The following is a 15,910-nucleotide window of genomic DNA, read 5'->3' as shown; positions in this document are numbered from 1 at the left end:
TGCATTGAGAGTAGGAGAGAATGATTAAAGAGAGACTGGGTACGGCCTAAAGACTGATGAATACAAGTCTTCAATTTTCAATAAAGATATACCAAAAGCCTTTCCAACATTTTGAAAGAATAAATTGTAGAAAAAGACTTTTGACAAGTTCATAAAACCAGGGTTTATATCAGAGGACTGGAAACCAGCAAATATGGCATCTATTTTTAGGAAAGATAAAGCAGAAGAAAAGCAACTACACTACAGTTCGTGATCATCCCAGACCACTGGACATCAGGAGGTTTTGAGAAAAGAGTGCGAGAATGGTGTTATCAGAGAGTCAGAGGTAAACAGATGAGGACTTACAAGGCCAGAAGAGAGAAATTAAGGAGCCCTGTGCCCGCCCTCCCAGCAGCACTGGCTGGTATTACACAGGTGGTACAGTCACTAGAAGGGAAGTGGCAATTGCTGGAAGGGCTCTCACTTTACTGTGCCACCCATAGCACTGCTGATTCCAGTCCTGTAGAAAGGAGACAGGACAAAATTCAACATCTATGTTTAGCCTGTACCCACAGCTAAACTGTAACAGTTGCTTTATCACTCAACAAACCCTCACCAACCAGGGAGGGGAATTAGGAAAACAGGAGAGAAGACCTGTAAGTAAAAATACAACAGACTCAGTGGAAACACCACCAGTACAGACAGAAAATACTTAGCCAAACATATATGCTGTTACCAGGATGTACTGCAGAGCAGTCCTTAGCAGGCACCAGAGGAGGAGCAGGAAAAACACCAGCATGAAGAATCTCCCAGAAGCTCCCTCTCTTCAGTAAACCTCCTCCCTTTATGACCATGACACAATGGGATGGGCTACACCTGTAGCTCGCTCAGGTCAGCTGCCCTGGCTGGCTTGAAACTGCTAATGGCTGGCCTATAATTCTATCCCAGCCAAACCAGGACAGATTCCCATTTTTTTCCTGGTATCTTAAAAACAGATACTGTCAGAATAACACAGTATCTTCTCTCAACAACTTATTTTTTCATGCAGATTACATGCAGGCAATCTAATCTATCTGATCTCCAGTAGAGCAACACAGAAAAAATTGTACAGAGCAGTGCTGATTACAGCAGGACTTAAGGAATATAGAAAATGAACCAAGTAGGAGATGACAAAAAATCTTGAAGGAAGCAGTATGATACTTGGGGGATCTGTAGGATCATCTGCAGCACGGATCTTGCTGAATACTTTCTTAACAACTTACATGAAAAATAAGAGTATGTTGATGACATTTTCTGATGACATGAAATTAAAAAGAATTGTCAGGTCAGGGAAGGTCATGATGACCTTGAAGACCAGAGTTCAAGAACTGTCATGAAATTAATCACATAAATGTCAAAATCATGCACTTAGAAGCTTTTTTTTTTTTTTTTTTTTTCCCTAGAAGTTAAGTTTTGAAAAATGTGGAAAGTATAACGCATTTGGAAATCATTGTGGAAGAGAAAGGTGTGAGTATTGCAGATGTTCACAACATCCATAGAAGTGTCTGCAGTGAGAGGCATGTGGGGAAATAGGATGTACAGCTTAAAATGTATTCAGGAGAACCAGGGAGTCATCAGTGTCCATCCAGGCACTGGCAAGACACTATCTGAAACACTATGGTGGGTGCCGGTGACTTCTGTGCAGGAGCAATGACCAAACATAGGGCAGATATAGACATATGGAGAAAGGCTACTGGGGAGACAGCAAGGGAGTAAAAGGCCGAGACTTGGAGCATTTGGTTTGCAAGCTGAAATGGAATACGATCACTTTCTATGGGTGCAACATGGAAGGAAGAAATCAGGAAAAAAGAGAAATGTCTAAGTTAAAAGATACCTTATTAGTCTGTGAACAATATTGAGCTGAGGAAAAACTTCATCTGGACACTAGTGGGGTCTCCTGCCATCAGAAAAATTGTGTTCTTGAATTGCCTTCCTGCAGAAATCGCAGGAACAAAAAACCTCTAAGTCGTTCTAAGATGAAATTAGATAATTTTGTAAAAAGGATTGCATGACATGACTGACTGAGATAGCAGCAAGAAGGACTTTATAATTAAGGAGGGCATTTCCAATTCTTCTCTCCTGTTTCTATGTGGATCAACATTCACTTTGTGGATTAATCAAATATTTTCATTCCTAATACCAAAGAAGATGAGAACAATATGATGCCTAAATAATTCTATGAGCTCTCATAAACAGCTCAAGACTTTTCCACATAAAATTATGAAGAAAAATTCATCTGGTCACCATTCCCCTCCTTTAGGCTGTTGGATAGCCATGGAATTTGCACCTTTGATACTTAATATACTTACTTCAAATGCAGCCCATCTGTGACTTGCAACTTAGCAATTAACTGTAACAGCCTGACATTGCTGAGATGCAGGGCTACATCTCCACAGCTGTGCAAGTGAGCTCCGTACTGTGGCCTGCAGAACCAATCCTCTGGCATCCTGGAGCTCTGTGTGACTCCCTCCTTTCCTGCTCATATGAGCTTCCTACTAAGTGTACTGCCGGCATATGGGTAGAGGGTGCATGCAGATACACTGGTCAGAGAGCAGCTGTGTCTCCCAGCTTAGATTTATATGATGATGGAAAGAAAGGACAACCTGAGCAGTAACATGGCTGTGGAGGCGTTTTACGCAATTCCTGTGTTGTATATCTTTTCTTTGACCTTGGCCAAGTTTCCTCAGCTGGCTCTCTGCAAAATGAGTGTGGAAATTGTCCCAGCTTACAGGATAAGGGCCAGAGAAAGAACACATCTGTGATCACTGGAAGGGGTGCTTTTTTAAATACAAGAGGGTAAGTACCACACATAGTTGAGTTTTGTGTACAGAAGTGTCTTAGTAGCAGGCAGAAAGATTTGATTTGTCAATAAATACCAATTAATTTAATTCTCCGTTGAAATATGAGAATGCAATGAAGGATCTAATCTTAGCTCCAGAAAAGGTAGCAGGAGTTTGGCTAGTCACAGGAATAGGTTAGAGGACTTAACTATGAATGTAAAGAAGAAAACTTTTTACAAAACCCGGACTGTCATAAAGTTTAGATTACCTGTGTAAGGTCACTAAAGTTTAAACAGCTCTGGCTTTGCCCAGGCTAATCACAACTCTGTATTACTCTTCAGTTCTGCAAGGAGCACTTGACCAAAATGTTGCCAGAAAAGGATATCCCTCTGACTTTTCACTGGGAATGTCAAAGCAGGGTGCAAACCTTTAGAAATTCAGTGTTAAGTCCTGGGAAGTTACTTGTCCTTTCCTGTTGCTTTCACATGTTTATGAGCAGCTGCTACAGTCTGAGCGTCAGTGGACTGGGAGCGTTGGAAAGCTGCGGGGCATCACAGAAAATAGGTTTAGGCAGCTCTGTAGAGAACCCTGGAGCTGGAGAGTGAGGGATGATTGCTTTATTCTGGCATGGCCTCCATAAATAAACAGGTTTTTTTCTTTCCATCTCCTGGTCCTAAATTTGCTCCCCGGGAGTCTCTCAGGATGCTGACTGGTGACAGACAAGCACATCCACCCCAAATGTGCAGCCCGCAGACCTCCACCACAGCCTAGAGTCCTTCGGCAAACTCAGCTCTGCTGTTCAGATGTTTTCCTTTCCTGCAAAGATTGACTGTGAGTCTCAATAACTTGCCTGAGACAGAGGAGGATTCTCAGTCTTTCTTCCCCAAGTTAATGCCAGCATGCCTGTTAATATGGGATAAGCTCAACTACAAGTTAGCTGTTTTTCCAAGCTAAAGCAAACCAAAATATTTCAAAGGCATTGCATGCAGGTTTCTAGGAGAAAATCCTTTCTGTACTTCATCCATTCCCTTAACCCATCCTCTTGTTTGGTGATCTGAGAGAAACAAAAGGCACTGGAGAAGTTGTTTCCTTATCTCTTATCTCACCTCCCTTTTCTTCAATCCACAACAAAACAGCAACAAAGGTAACACAAGAAGTATTTTTCATTTGTTTTGTAATTTTGCTTCAAACACATGATGGGCTTTGCTGAGAGCATAACATGAATGGGTTAAGATGAGGGAAAGAAAGATATAAGATGCAACTGAAAGGACCTAGCTGACAAGGGCATGCAACTCAGTAACTAATAAGTTTGTTAAAGATTTGTCTTTATGGTAGTGGCAAAAATCAAATCAAGTTCTGTGTTCTTTAATCTGCCTCAGCAACACAGTCACCACCAGCACCAGACAATATTGGTGGGACCCTCATCAAGTTCTACAGACTTACTCTGAGATTTTAGGTTGTCTTGTGCCATTTCAGCAGACAGATATTTCAGATGGGCCCACAGGGCCAAAAAGGCAGGAAAAAACCCAAACATGTAAAAGGTTAAAATAATACTGAATTAGTAGAGCACGTATTAAATAGTTTCAAGAATTGATCTCCTAAAATGCTTGTGCATGGGTTATTAGCAGTGGTGACTAGGTTGTGCTTCTACAAGAACTTCCTCACGGACTATTGCTTACTTACTAATTAATGATTTCATCCATGATTACACAAAAAATCATTGCTAAAAACACTGATGTTGACAAAAATGCCAGTGGAATGGTAAATAGCAATGAGACAGGAAAGCCAGGTATTTTAATTAATGAAAAATAGACAGCCATGTGTGTGAAATAAAGGCAGCTGTTGAAGGAGAGATGGGAACATAAGAGTTCCTGGTAAGGCTGTAACTTGCTGTACTGTCTAAGCACTCTTCTGCACCTTCCAGACTCTGTTTTTTGCAATGCAGTGGCACAGCTTCAGAGGACCACCATTTCCAATTAGACTACAGTTGGAAAAGCAGCTTCTAAAACAATGGGAAAACTGGATTTGAACCTACCACATTGACCAGGAGTTAATCTTTTGCTTCCAGTGGAAGTGTCTGAGCACCAGGCTGCTGTGGAAGAGGAAGGTACCTTTTCCTCCAGCTTTAACTTGGGGGCCCTTTTTTTGGGTCCAAAGTCAGAAAGATGCTGCGTCAGGAAGGGCAAATATCTCCTCTTAAAGAGGTGACACTGACAAATCGGAGAGTGTTGATTTTGGTTTTGAATCTAGTATCAGTAAGGATAATCGAAAAATCTACATTCAGTTCTGATATGCACATACTTCTAAGTTGGTTTGAAAGAGAACTCAGAGAGGAACAATACGGCAATTTGAAAGCTGGAGGAAATACTTGCAGAATATCTTTGCATCCAGCTACGGGCAAGAAAACTAAGGTACACTGACTATAATGTACAAATATAACTTTACAAACAGAGGGTGCTGCATACTAAAAGATTGCTTAAGAACTATAGCTCCTTTTAGCTACATGCTCTGTCAGTTTATAAAAGTAAATGCAATGTTCTAAACTACAAAATACAGTATAATTTGTTCTGGACACTAGCACTAGTATCGCTATGAAATTACCATGCCTGTTCTGGCTCTACAACCCTTTTCTGACCAACACTATCCATTTCTTGTTGGCCATTTGGGTGGGTTTGAATTTGGTAGTTGAAGATTTTCCATTCATACATTTTTCAGGAAGGACTTTTACTTGCTTAAGTGGCTGATGATGCCTCATACCTTACTCTCAAGGATGTTTAATGCTAGCATGAGCTGATGTATATATAATACTTTCAGAGGTTTTCCTGATGCATGCCACAGAAGCACAGAGAACTTTTTGTAGATGGCAAAGTGTGGCCACTCGACCTTAGACCAGTGCTCTGCTAGCCCTAAATAACTCTCATGAAGCCTTTTGTCTTTTCTCCTGACACCAGCATGCTCGTGGTCTTATCCACATTTTCTGCCAAAATGCTCTCAGGAAATATGTGTGTTTGTATCTTGTGACCCCCTCCAGTTTAGCACAAACTGAATCATGCTGTATAGCTCAGCTGAGTAATAAAATATAATCTGATTGTCAGGAGGTATTAGAGCAGGCCACATCATTACAGATCCTCTTTTAACCCAGTTTAACAAGTTGCTCCTGAGAAGTTATTTATTCTAGCTGTCAACATCTTGTTGTTGAGATGACAGCGATCAAATCTCTGTTAGATCCTAATCTTATTTTTCTTACTCCACCTTCAAGTATTTGAGAGCCTCATATAAGCGATATCACTTTTTGTCAGCAAAATTGTTTGTTTGACATTTTTTTAATATCTACAACAATTATTAGCAGGAGATAGGGATCGAATAAATAGCAGGCAATAGTGAATCGCAGAGCGTTGAAAGTCTGAATTGTTGCTTTGTTGAGCACGCTGATCCATATACAAAACAAGAATGTATTTCACAATTATGAAAACTTAGCAATGTGTTCCCAGGTGCACAGATGTCACAGCAACAAATTATTAGTCAGAGAATGATGTTCTTGTGGTGTTCTGGGGAGACCTCGCTAGCTAGCAGAGTGCCAGACCCATCTCTCTTATGAAGTTATGAGAGTTCTTTTATTATGCCTCTTGATGCTGCGAACAGGGGAGGGAAAAGCTATGTATTATCTGTCAGGCAGATTCCACCTCAACTTGAACAGTCCTCTGACTTGGGAAACTCTTGTCTTTAAATGATGCATTCTATCCTGATCTTAACTTCTCCAGCCCCCCAGTCCTAGACACTCATGCAACTGTCATGCTATACCATTTGCTTTATACTGGACAGTGAAATTACTTGGAAATTACTTGTATGTATTTGCAGGCTACTTTACAAGAAAGTTTTAAAGCATAATTAAAGCTTGAAAAATATCTGGAATTTTCTTGAAAGTAAAGTTGAGAATGTCATTTGGAATACATGAATCATTTTTTAATAGTGGGAAGTTTAATATTTTAGGCTTAAGACACATTTGAAATAAAACATACCACCTACTGAGTTCAAAATTATTCATTTAATATGTTATCTGTCTCTTGGGCCATTTGTGAATGCTAGCACATCTCATTCCTGCAAGGGAGTCTGAAAGTGAGTTCAATTTCAAATGTGGGTACTTAAAGGTAATAGTCCTGATTCTCATCTGAGATCACCGAGGCATGTTCTTCCAGTGACAAAAATTCTAAACTCAATACACAGTACATTTGTGTTAGAATGGAGGCAGCTGGTGTATTTGAAAGTATTTACAAAAGCATGAAAATATTGCCACTGGTGGGGAGAGAGCCGGCCTAATCAGCTCTGCATCTAATTGACTGTTGCAGCAACCAGTGTGTTCCAGCAGTCAGAGCAACTGCATGCGCCTGTGGACAAAGAGGTGCTGCCTACACCGAGCCACCCTGAACGCTCCGGCCAAGCTCCTTCGGCCTTGCTGACCAGAGCCAGCACCAGTGCTGAAAACGTCTTTCTTACTAAAAGAAACTAAAACTCTTCTCTGTTGACCAACATATTTCCTGCAGGGCTGTGCCTCTAGGACAACATGCTGTGCACTCCCCATCACGTCATCTAAAGCATATTCAGCTGTTTATAGAAAGGAGGCAAATTCGTGTTTCTGTTTTCATGCAGCTTCCTTGCTAATTCGGCAAAGTCTGGCTCTCCCGCATCTGTTCAGTGCAGTTTCTGCCTTACTGAAAGATGATGTTGTAAATACAAGAGAAAAAAAAAGGCAATTTTGTCTTCTCTCTCCCTCTTCTCATGGACAACCAACAATTTACACAAATGAGTATCATTTTTAAGATTTTCTCTACCAAAAATGAGAGTGACAGACACATCTCTTCCGGAAATCCCAATTTGTCAAAGCATCTCCTCACCACAGTTATATTTTTTATATGTCGAGGGGATCTTGAGACTTACCTCTTAATTTCTTGTTATGCTGATTCATTGCTTTTATTTTTGGATCTTATATGTTAGAGACTAACATTTTTGTGCATAAAGGAAAATGTGTTACTTTCTGATTACCTTCGCATGGCTGGGCTTTCAACAGTGATCTTAATAAAGTCTGTATTTCAGATATATATGAAAAAAAATCTATATCACTCCTCACCACCCTTCTTATCTCCTCCTCATTACAGCAGAGTCTCGTGGTTTTAAAATGTTTTTTCCCTCTCATTAATGAATCAATTTGGCTTCATATTTTGAAATAGTTGAAAGTGAATGGCCTTGAAATTCTTACTAAAACGTTAGTTTCTAAATTTCTTTTGCTGGCTTCCTTTTCAATTTCATTGCAGCTTTTGAGCAATTAAAAAAAAAATAATACTTCTACATTAGTTTGTACACAGAACAAGAAGGAAGCCTGCCTTTCTTTGCCATATGAATATTTTTGAGAAATATATTGATTTCTCTCATTGTTGGAACTATAGATGTAAGCTATGAGGAGGTTTCATGGTGTGTATCTATTTCTGGCACTCCTGCAGAAATTTCTGCGTTTCAGAGCAACACATTTTTGTCTAAATGGGTGAAGGAGACATTAAGATGGAAAGCTGTTTGTGAAATGCTGTAGAATTAAAGAAAAATTTTCTCTTAAAGCAATTTGACTAATAAAAGTTATTTCCCATGGATTTGTCTTACATTTGAATTGTGTGGTATCCAGTAACACTCAAATCTAGATATACTACTTTGCAGAAGACTGCCCTGAAAGCAAGCTGTGAAGCAGGCACAATGGGAACTGCCCTGTTGCTCCTACTAGGGTGAGTCACTGTTCTCCAGAAAATGCATGCCCCAGGGAGGAAACCAGAATGACATACTCAGGAAAAGAAATTCTGGGCCATGGCCCTTGTTCTAAGGATGGCTAGTGCATTTAGTGTGGACAAGTTATGGGACAGTCCTTTCATTGGTGGGCAATGTGGTAAGAGGTGTGGAACTTACAAGGGAGTTACAAGTATGAAAATCTAGTTTGTTGTGTAGTTATAATGGTGATATGGCTGGGTATTGGGGCTGTGCCTCTGTGTGTGCTTCAGACATGAATTCCCTGGGTAGTCAAGAACCCCTGCAGCCAGTTGTTTGCCTCAGTGAGATAACTGGCTGGTTTGAGACAGTGGACTGGTTTGAAATGGGTGCTCAGCGTAGCTCCTCCACAGTAAAGTGTTTGACTGATTGCACCAGGAACTCTCCAGATGGGAATTTCAGGCAGTGATGGAGACTCTCCCCAGGCAACGATTTGTATGCTCAAATGTGTTGATTAGCATACTGGCTGCAGTGTCCTAGGGATGCCCAGACTGTTGCTGCTGTGGAACTGATACGCGTACATAGATAAGACACTTGGAAAGAGTAGAAATTTTTTCTGCAGCTACAGAAAAGGTCACATAACCGTTTTTTTTTTTTTTCGTATGTAGTTAAGATATTTAAGAGTTGTTTTGTAAGTAGTTACGATAATCATGTGCTGGAGTCATCACGTAAAACCATAAGCCAACCAGATTAGAACTGAGTAGAGCAGCAGCTCTGGGAATCTCAAATCCCCCAAAGGCACTGCTGGAAGGACTCCTGCAGTCCTCCAAGACTCCTGTCACCATTGGACAGCAACTGGCAGTCATGTTTGAGAGATCTGATTCCCTATGCAAGTTCTGTATGCCAAGATGCCAATAAATTATTTTTTTATTTTTTTAACGAACTTTCTGTCCATGTGTCCTGGTTTCAGCTGGGATAGAGTGAATTTTCTTCCTAGTAGCTGGTACAGTGCTGTGGTTTGGATTTAGTGTGAGATAATGTTGACAACACACTGATGTTTTAGTTGTTGATAAGCAGTATTTATCCTAAATTAAGGATTTTTCAGCTTCCTGTGCTCTGCCAGCAAGGAGGTGTACAAGAAGCTGGGACGGAGCACGGCCAGGACAGCTGACTCGAACTAGCCAAAGGGATAGTCCATACCATAGAATATCATGCCCAGTACATAAACTGGGGGGAGCTGGCCAGCGGGGCCAATTGCTGCTCAGGACTGGCTGGGCATCAGGCAGCCGATGGTGAGCAATTGCATTGTCCATCACTTGTCTTTTCTTGGGCTTTATTTCTTTCTCTTTTTTTGTTATATTTCTTTCCATTACGATTATTATTATACTTTATTTCATTTTAGTTATTAAACTGTTATTATTTCAACCCATGAGTTTTACCTCTTTTCAGTTCTTCTCCTCATCACACCAGGGAGGGTGGGAGGAGAAAGCAAGCGGCTGCGTAGTGCTTTGCTGCCGTGACCAAACCGTGACAGCGTGCCTATGCAAAAGCTAGAAAGTCAAGATCTCTAACTGACTTTGGGAATCTTGCATCTCTTTTCTGTACTGTCATTTGGCTTTACCATATTGGAAAACACTCTGCTCCAACTATGTTATATGGTAGTGGTTCTAATATTTTTCTGGCTAGTAGGTGATAGAAATTTGAACTTCTACAGGCTGAGGAAGATCTGTCTGTCCTCCATCATCTGGGTGAATGCTCTGGTGAACAGGTTCTTCTATAAAAGATTAGTATTTTCTTCTTCCCTGATCATGTTTGCAAAAAAAAAGGTAATCCTTGGTAAATTGTGACCACAGGAAATTTATTTTAAGTCCCAAATAGAGCTAGATGGAAATGAGTGCCAAGTGTTTAGGCAGAGCAGACCCACTTCTTGGATTTAGCTTCATAAATTCTAAGTTGTGCTTTAGGGGTCGAGTGTCTCTTACTTCTAATCTGAGTTAGAATTCAGATTCCCTCTACTATTGATAGAAAGAAATACACAATTCCAGGATGCAATTCATCCTACTTCCAACAGATGTGCCTATTTCCCTCCATTGATTACAGAGACATCTTTGGGTAGCTAGGTTAGATGCTAACGTTTGCTTTGCAGATATTGAAGGTTAGGCAAAATTTGCCAACAGGCTCCAAGGCTATCAGGAAAAGCATTACGGGCAGGTCAAAGGAAGTGGTTCTCCCTCTTTCCTCAGCCCTGGTGAGATGCCTTGGCAGTGCTGTGTCCAGTTCTGGGATCCCCAGTATGAGTGAGGCATGGACAAACTGCAGAGAGTCCAGAGAAGGGCCACAGCAATGTTGAAGATCTTGGAGCATCTGACACATGAGGAGAGGCTGAGAGAGTCTTCACCCAGGAGAAGAGAATGGTCTGGGGTGATATTATCAAAGTGTATATGTACCTGAAGAGAAGGAATAAAGAAGTTAGGAATCACAGACTTACCATAGAATGGTTTGGGTTGGAAGGGACCTTAAAGACCACATAGTTCCAACCACCTGCCATGGACAGGGACACCTCCCACTAGACCAGGTTGCTCTAAGCCCCATCCAGCCTGGCCTTGAACACTGCCAGGGAGGGGGCAGCCACAGGTGCTCTGGGCAGCCTGTGCCAGCACCTCACTACCCTCACAGCAAAGAACTTCTTCTTAAGATCTCATCTAAATCTCCCCTTTCAGTTTGAAACTGTTAGCCCTTGATCTGTCACCACACTCCCTGATCAAGAGTCCCTCCCCACCTTTCCTGTAGGCCCCCTTTCAGCACTGGAAGGTCACTCTAAGGTCTCCCCAGAGCCTTCTCTTCTCCAGGCTGAACAACCCCAACTCTCTCAGCCTGTCCTCACAGGGGAGGTGCTCCAGCCCCCTGAGCGTCTTTGTGGCCTCCTCTGGACCCACTCAAGCAGGTCCACGTCTTTCTTGTGCTGGGGGCCCCAGAGCTGGATGCGGCACTGCAGGTGGGGTCTCACCAGAGCGGAGCAGAGGGGCAGAATCACCTCCCTCGTCCTGCTGGCCACGCTGCTTGTGATGCAGCCCAGGATGTGACTGGCTTTCTGGGCTATGAGCACACATTGCTGGCTCATGTTCAGTTTTTCATCCACCAGCACCCCCAAGTCCTTCTCTACAGGGCTGCTCTTGATCCATTCATCCCCCAGCCTGTGTCTATGCTTGGGATTGCCCCAACCCATGTGCAGGACCTTGCACTTGGCCTTGTTGAACTCCATGAGGTTTGCACAGGCCCACCTCTCCAGCCTGTCAAGGTCCTTCTGGATGGCCTCCTTTCCCTCCAGCGTGTCGACCATACCACGCAGCTTGGTGTCCTTGGCAAAGTTGCTGAGGGTGCACTCGATCCCACTGTCCACGTCACCAACAAAGATGTTAAATAGCACGAGTCCCTACAGTGACCCTTGAGGAACGCCACTCGTCACTGGTCTCCACTAGGACATCAAGCTGATGACTATGACTCTTTGAGTGCAACTGTCTAGCCAATTCCTGATCCACTGAGTCCATCCACCAAATCCATGTCTCTCCAGTTTAGAGACAAGGATGTCATGCAGGACAGTGTCAAATCCTTTGCAGGAAGACTGAGCCACAGTCCTCTCAGCAGCATTCAGTGACAGGACAAGGGGCAACGGGACAAACAGAAATACAAGTAATTCTGTTTAAACGTAAGAAAAAAAGCTTTGTTATTCTGCGGGTGGTCAAACACTGGCACAGGCTGCCCAGAGAGGCTGTGTCATCTCCATCCTTGTAGGTGTTCAAAACCCAACTGGACACAGCCCTGAGCAACCTGTTGTGGTTGACCCTGCTCTAAGCAGGAGGTTAGAGTAGGCAATCTCCAGATGTGCCTTCTCATCATTCTGTGGCTCTGTGGAAATGGTTCCAATTCATGGCATCTACATTTAGACTAGTAAGCTTCCTTATACCTTCCATTTCTTTTTATAGCTTTTCCTTAATCTTAAGGAATAGCATAAAAATTCTAGCACAACATTTCAAGAAATTGTTCTCATTTCAAGGATGTTTATGATTATCTTAAACTGACCTTCCCATACAAATTCATCATAATGAACGTGAAAAAAGTTGTCTAGTAGTTAAGAAATTTGCCCAATGTCAGAAAAAAATTATGTAAAAGGAACTTGGACTTTTGTTTGCAAATCTGAATATATCTACATGGGAGAGTCTTGTATCTGAAAAATTGCACTATACAAATTGATCTTATATGATCGCTATACAGGGCTTTATCTTGAAACCCTTGCTTAGGTGACAGAAATTTTATTTAACTAAAAACTGAAGATATATTGCTATATTGTGTAAATGTGAAATAATATTTACTGTGCCTTTGGAGCACGAATTTCATACTCTGACCTAATTCTTGCCTACAAGTACACCATGAACACACTGAAAAGTTGAAAGTTTATTTTTTGATCTCCAACTCTGCCTAATTAGGACACAACCCTTGTTTTCACTAATACAAAGAAAACATTCCGCAGGAGAAAATTCGTTTTTGTTTTGTTTTCGTGTGTGAAGTTAAACCTGCAGAATAGCCCTACAAAAAGGTTAAAACTTAAGTTTAGATTTGCCGTGTCAAAAATCTCCCAGAACAGCATCTTTGTAATACTGTATTAAGTAGAAAATGAATAGGCAATATTCCTAGTACTAGGAAAATATGGCTTAGAGTTTCTGTCTTTGAACCACAGCAAAGTATTTGGCTAAAATTCCAGTGAAGTAAATAATGCATCAATAATGTTTGCAATGCTTCCTTAGGCTACTTATGCAAAACAAACAAGAGGTTTACTTAACATCGGCATAACTATTCCCCCTATTAGTTTTGATCAATTGCTTTGTGGTCATGTTCATTAGACAGCCCAATCTGAACCACAATTAGATTTTATCCTTTTAAAAGACAAAGCAGAATCCCAAGCCATTAATTAAAGGGTCTGACTACAATTGGTTGCAAGATGGATGTTGCATACCCATTACTGATGACTCAACTCAGCAAAACAGAGCACTTTTTAGTTTTAAGTGGCAAATACTCTAGTAGTAACTGAATGCAAACTTTTGCTCTGGTGCAGATGGAGAAAAGGAAATCATTTCACACGTGGACTCTAGAAGACATGAAATGCTGATGAGAACCACATGAATAAGCTAGATTTATATAGGGTAAACTGCAAGTGTGAAGAAAATGTTTGAAACAGGGGAGACTGATTAATATACATTCCTGCACAACTTATCTGCTGTATTATTTCTCTCAGACACTGAAAAACATTTACTACTTAGTCTTCAGACCCACTGTATCTAATGCTGCAGTATCCCAATGGCAAAAAACAATTTATGGTATGCAAGAAATTAAAAAGCTCATTACTTTCTTACTACAGCTGAAAACTACAGGTCAGCTAGAACATTAATTCGTGTTTCCAGAGAGAAGTTCTACTTCTGCAGAGTAAGAAAACTGTCTCCAGGTAAATAAATCCAATCTATTACTTGCTGCTTGATTCATTACCTCTGCAAATGCTCCCTGATTGTACTCCATGATGTTCCCCAGCCCTTACTTTGTGTTACGCTGCTCCCTCATGCTATCCAAAGTGTAGGATGCACATTCCTTTTCCACCCATCTTTCCTCACAAACCCGCAAAAAGTCTTAAAAGAGTTGCTGATCTTTAAGAATATCTGATATCATCTGGCCGGACAATAAGCTGTACTCAAACATGCATGAGACCATATAATACTAAGTGCTCCACGCTTAGGTCTCTGCTTCTCCAAAGATTTCCTGTACAACCATGGAAAATATCAAAGGGAACTTAAGTAGCTGATTTTGAAGGCAGGTAAAACATGGCACCTTTAATGTATGACTCTCAGAGTTCTGTGGATAAAAAGGCAGTATTTCTCAAACTCCCAGGCGTCCTGCAAAGCTCTTGGCTCCTGTGGTAACTGAGGAGAAGCACAAACTGTGAGGGGGAAGGTAAAGGTGAAATTTGGCTGGGGTTAATAAAGTTTTAAGAACAATAACCACATGTGTAAAGGGAATTTTTTCGATGAAAAAGAAGCATTACACCATTTTTTTAATGCAGGACTCGCTGAGACTTTCATCTGGTGTTTATTTGGGTGTCTTTCCCTTTCCGTGAGTTTGGAGTAATAAGACTATTACCTAGAAGCTTTAAAAGAAGAATAAAAGCTGCTCATTGCCAGTGAGAGAAAAATATATTGCAGACCTTGGCAATAATGTCCTGCAGCTCTACCAGCCATCTCAGCGTGTAGCCAGAGTTGCTGACTCAGCTATAAGAGAGCCAAAGCACACAGAGAGACTTTTTAAAATTAGCTTATTTTCCATTATTAATAGGAAACCCACAGAAAATAAAAAATATTAATTGTAGATAAACACAAAAGCCTATTTTTAGCCTGTGAGGTATAAGAGAAGAAGGTACATTGCAGCTACAGGAGGTTATCCTCCCTTTCTCCGAAGCTTTCACCAGAAGTTTACCTACACGGCTGTCTGCTAGGTTATTATCTGCCAGAAATGTTCTCACTACCAAATCATGCCCTTGCACTAGGCTGAGGGGATGGCAAAGAAAAGCCTTACATTCAGCTTGGGGAAGGTTTGTCTGGCATATGTTCCTCTAGGATGAGATTGAAAATGAAAAAAAGAGCTGGGTTCTCCCATGATAACCAAACAGCATAAAAAGTCAGGAAAATATGGGACGACCATCAAAAAAGCGACACAACTAAATACAAATTTGAAAGATCATAGCAAGGACAGGCTTTGCTTCAGAGCAATGTTACTAGCACAGGGAGTCAGAATTTAATATTTTTTTCTTCTTGTAATTATTTTCATATAGATATTTATAGACCATTAAAAATCCTAGATATCAAACCTCTGGATCAGACCTTTCTGACAGTGAGCAAAATCTCACTGAAGCTGAGCTGAAAGCACTGCAGCAAGCCATCATCTTCATCAGATTGTCTTTGCTGGGTGTTTTCACTGACAGAGAAAATTATGCCCAGATCTGTATGCAATACATCATTAAAGATTAGAGACGCTTTAAGGAAATTCACCTATAAATAGGAGTTAAAAAGGGAAAATGCTCCTGGTTTTGCTCATTGTGGGGACTTTGCAGAATTTGCAACAGAATAAGTAGTTAATTTTTTGGATAAACAGCTTTCTTGCTGAAAAATGTTTAAACCAAAATATGGGAAAAGATCTGTATTTTAGTTTACATAAACAGCATGAAACTTCCAGTGTTACTATTCTAAGAAAAGGACATGCTGGATTTTCAGTGCAAAAATTATTTCTATACTGACATTAAAGTTACTTAAAACACAGAAGTCAGAAGC

This window comes from Leptosomus discolor, chromosome 6 (genome assembly GCF_034619465.1).
Source record: "Leptosomus discolor isolate bLepDis1 chromosome 6, bLepDis1.hap2, whole genome shotgun sequence".
NCBI lineage: Eukaryota > Metazoa > Chordata > Aves > Leptosomiformes > Leptosomidae > Leptosomus > Leptosomus discolor.
This window is presented reverse-complemented; position numbering follows the sequence as displayed.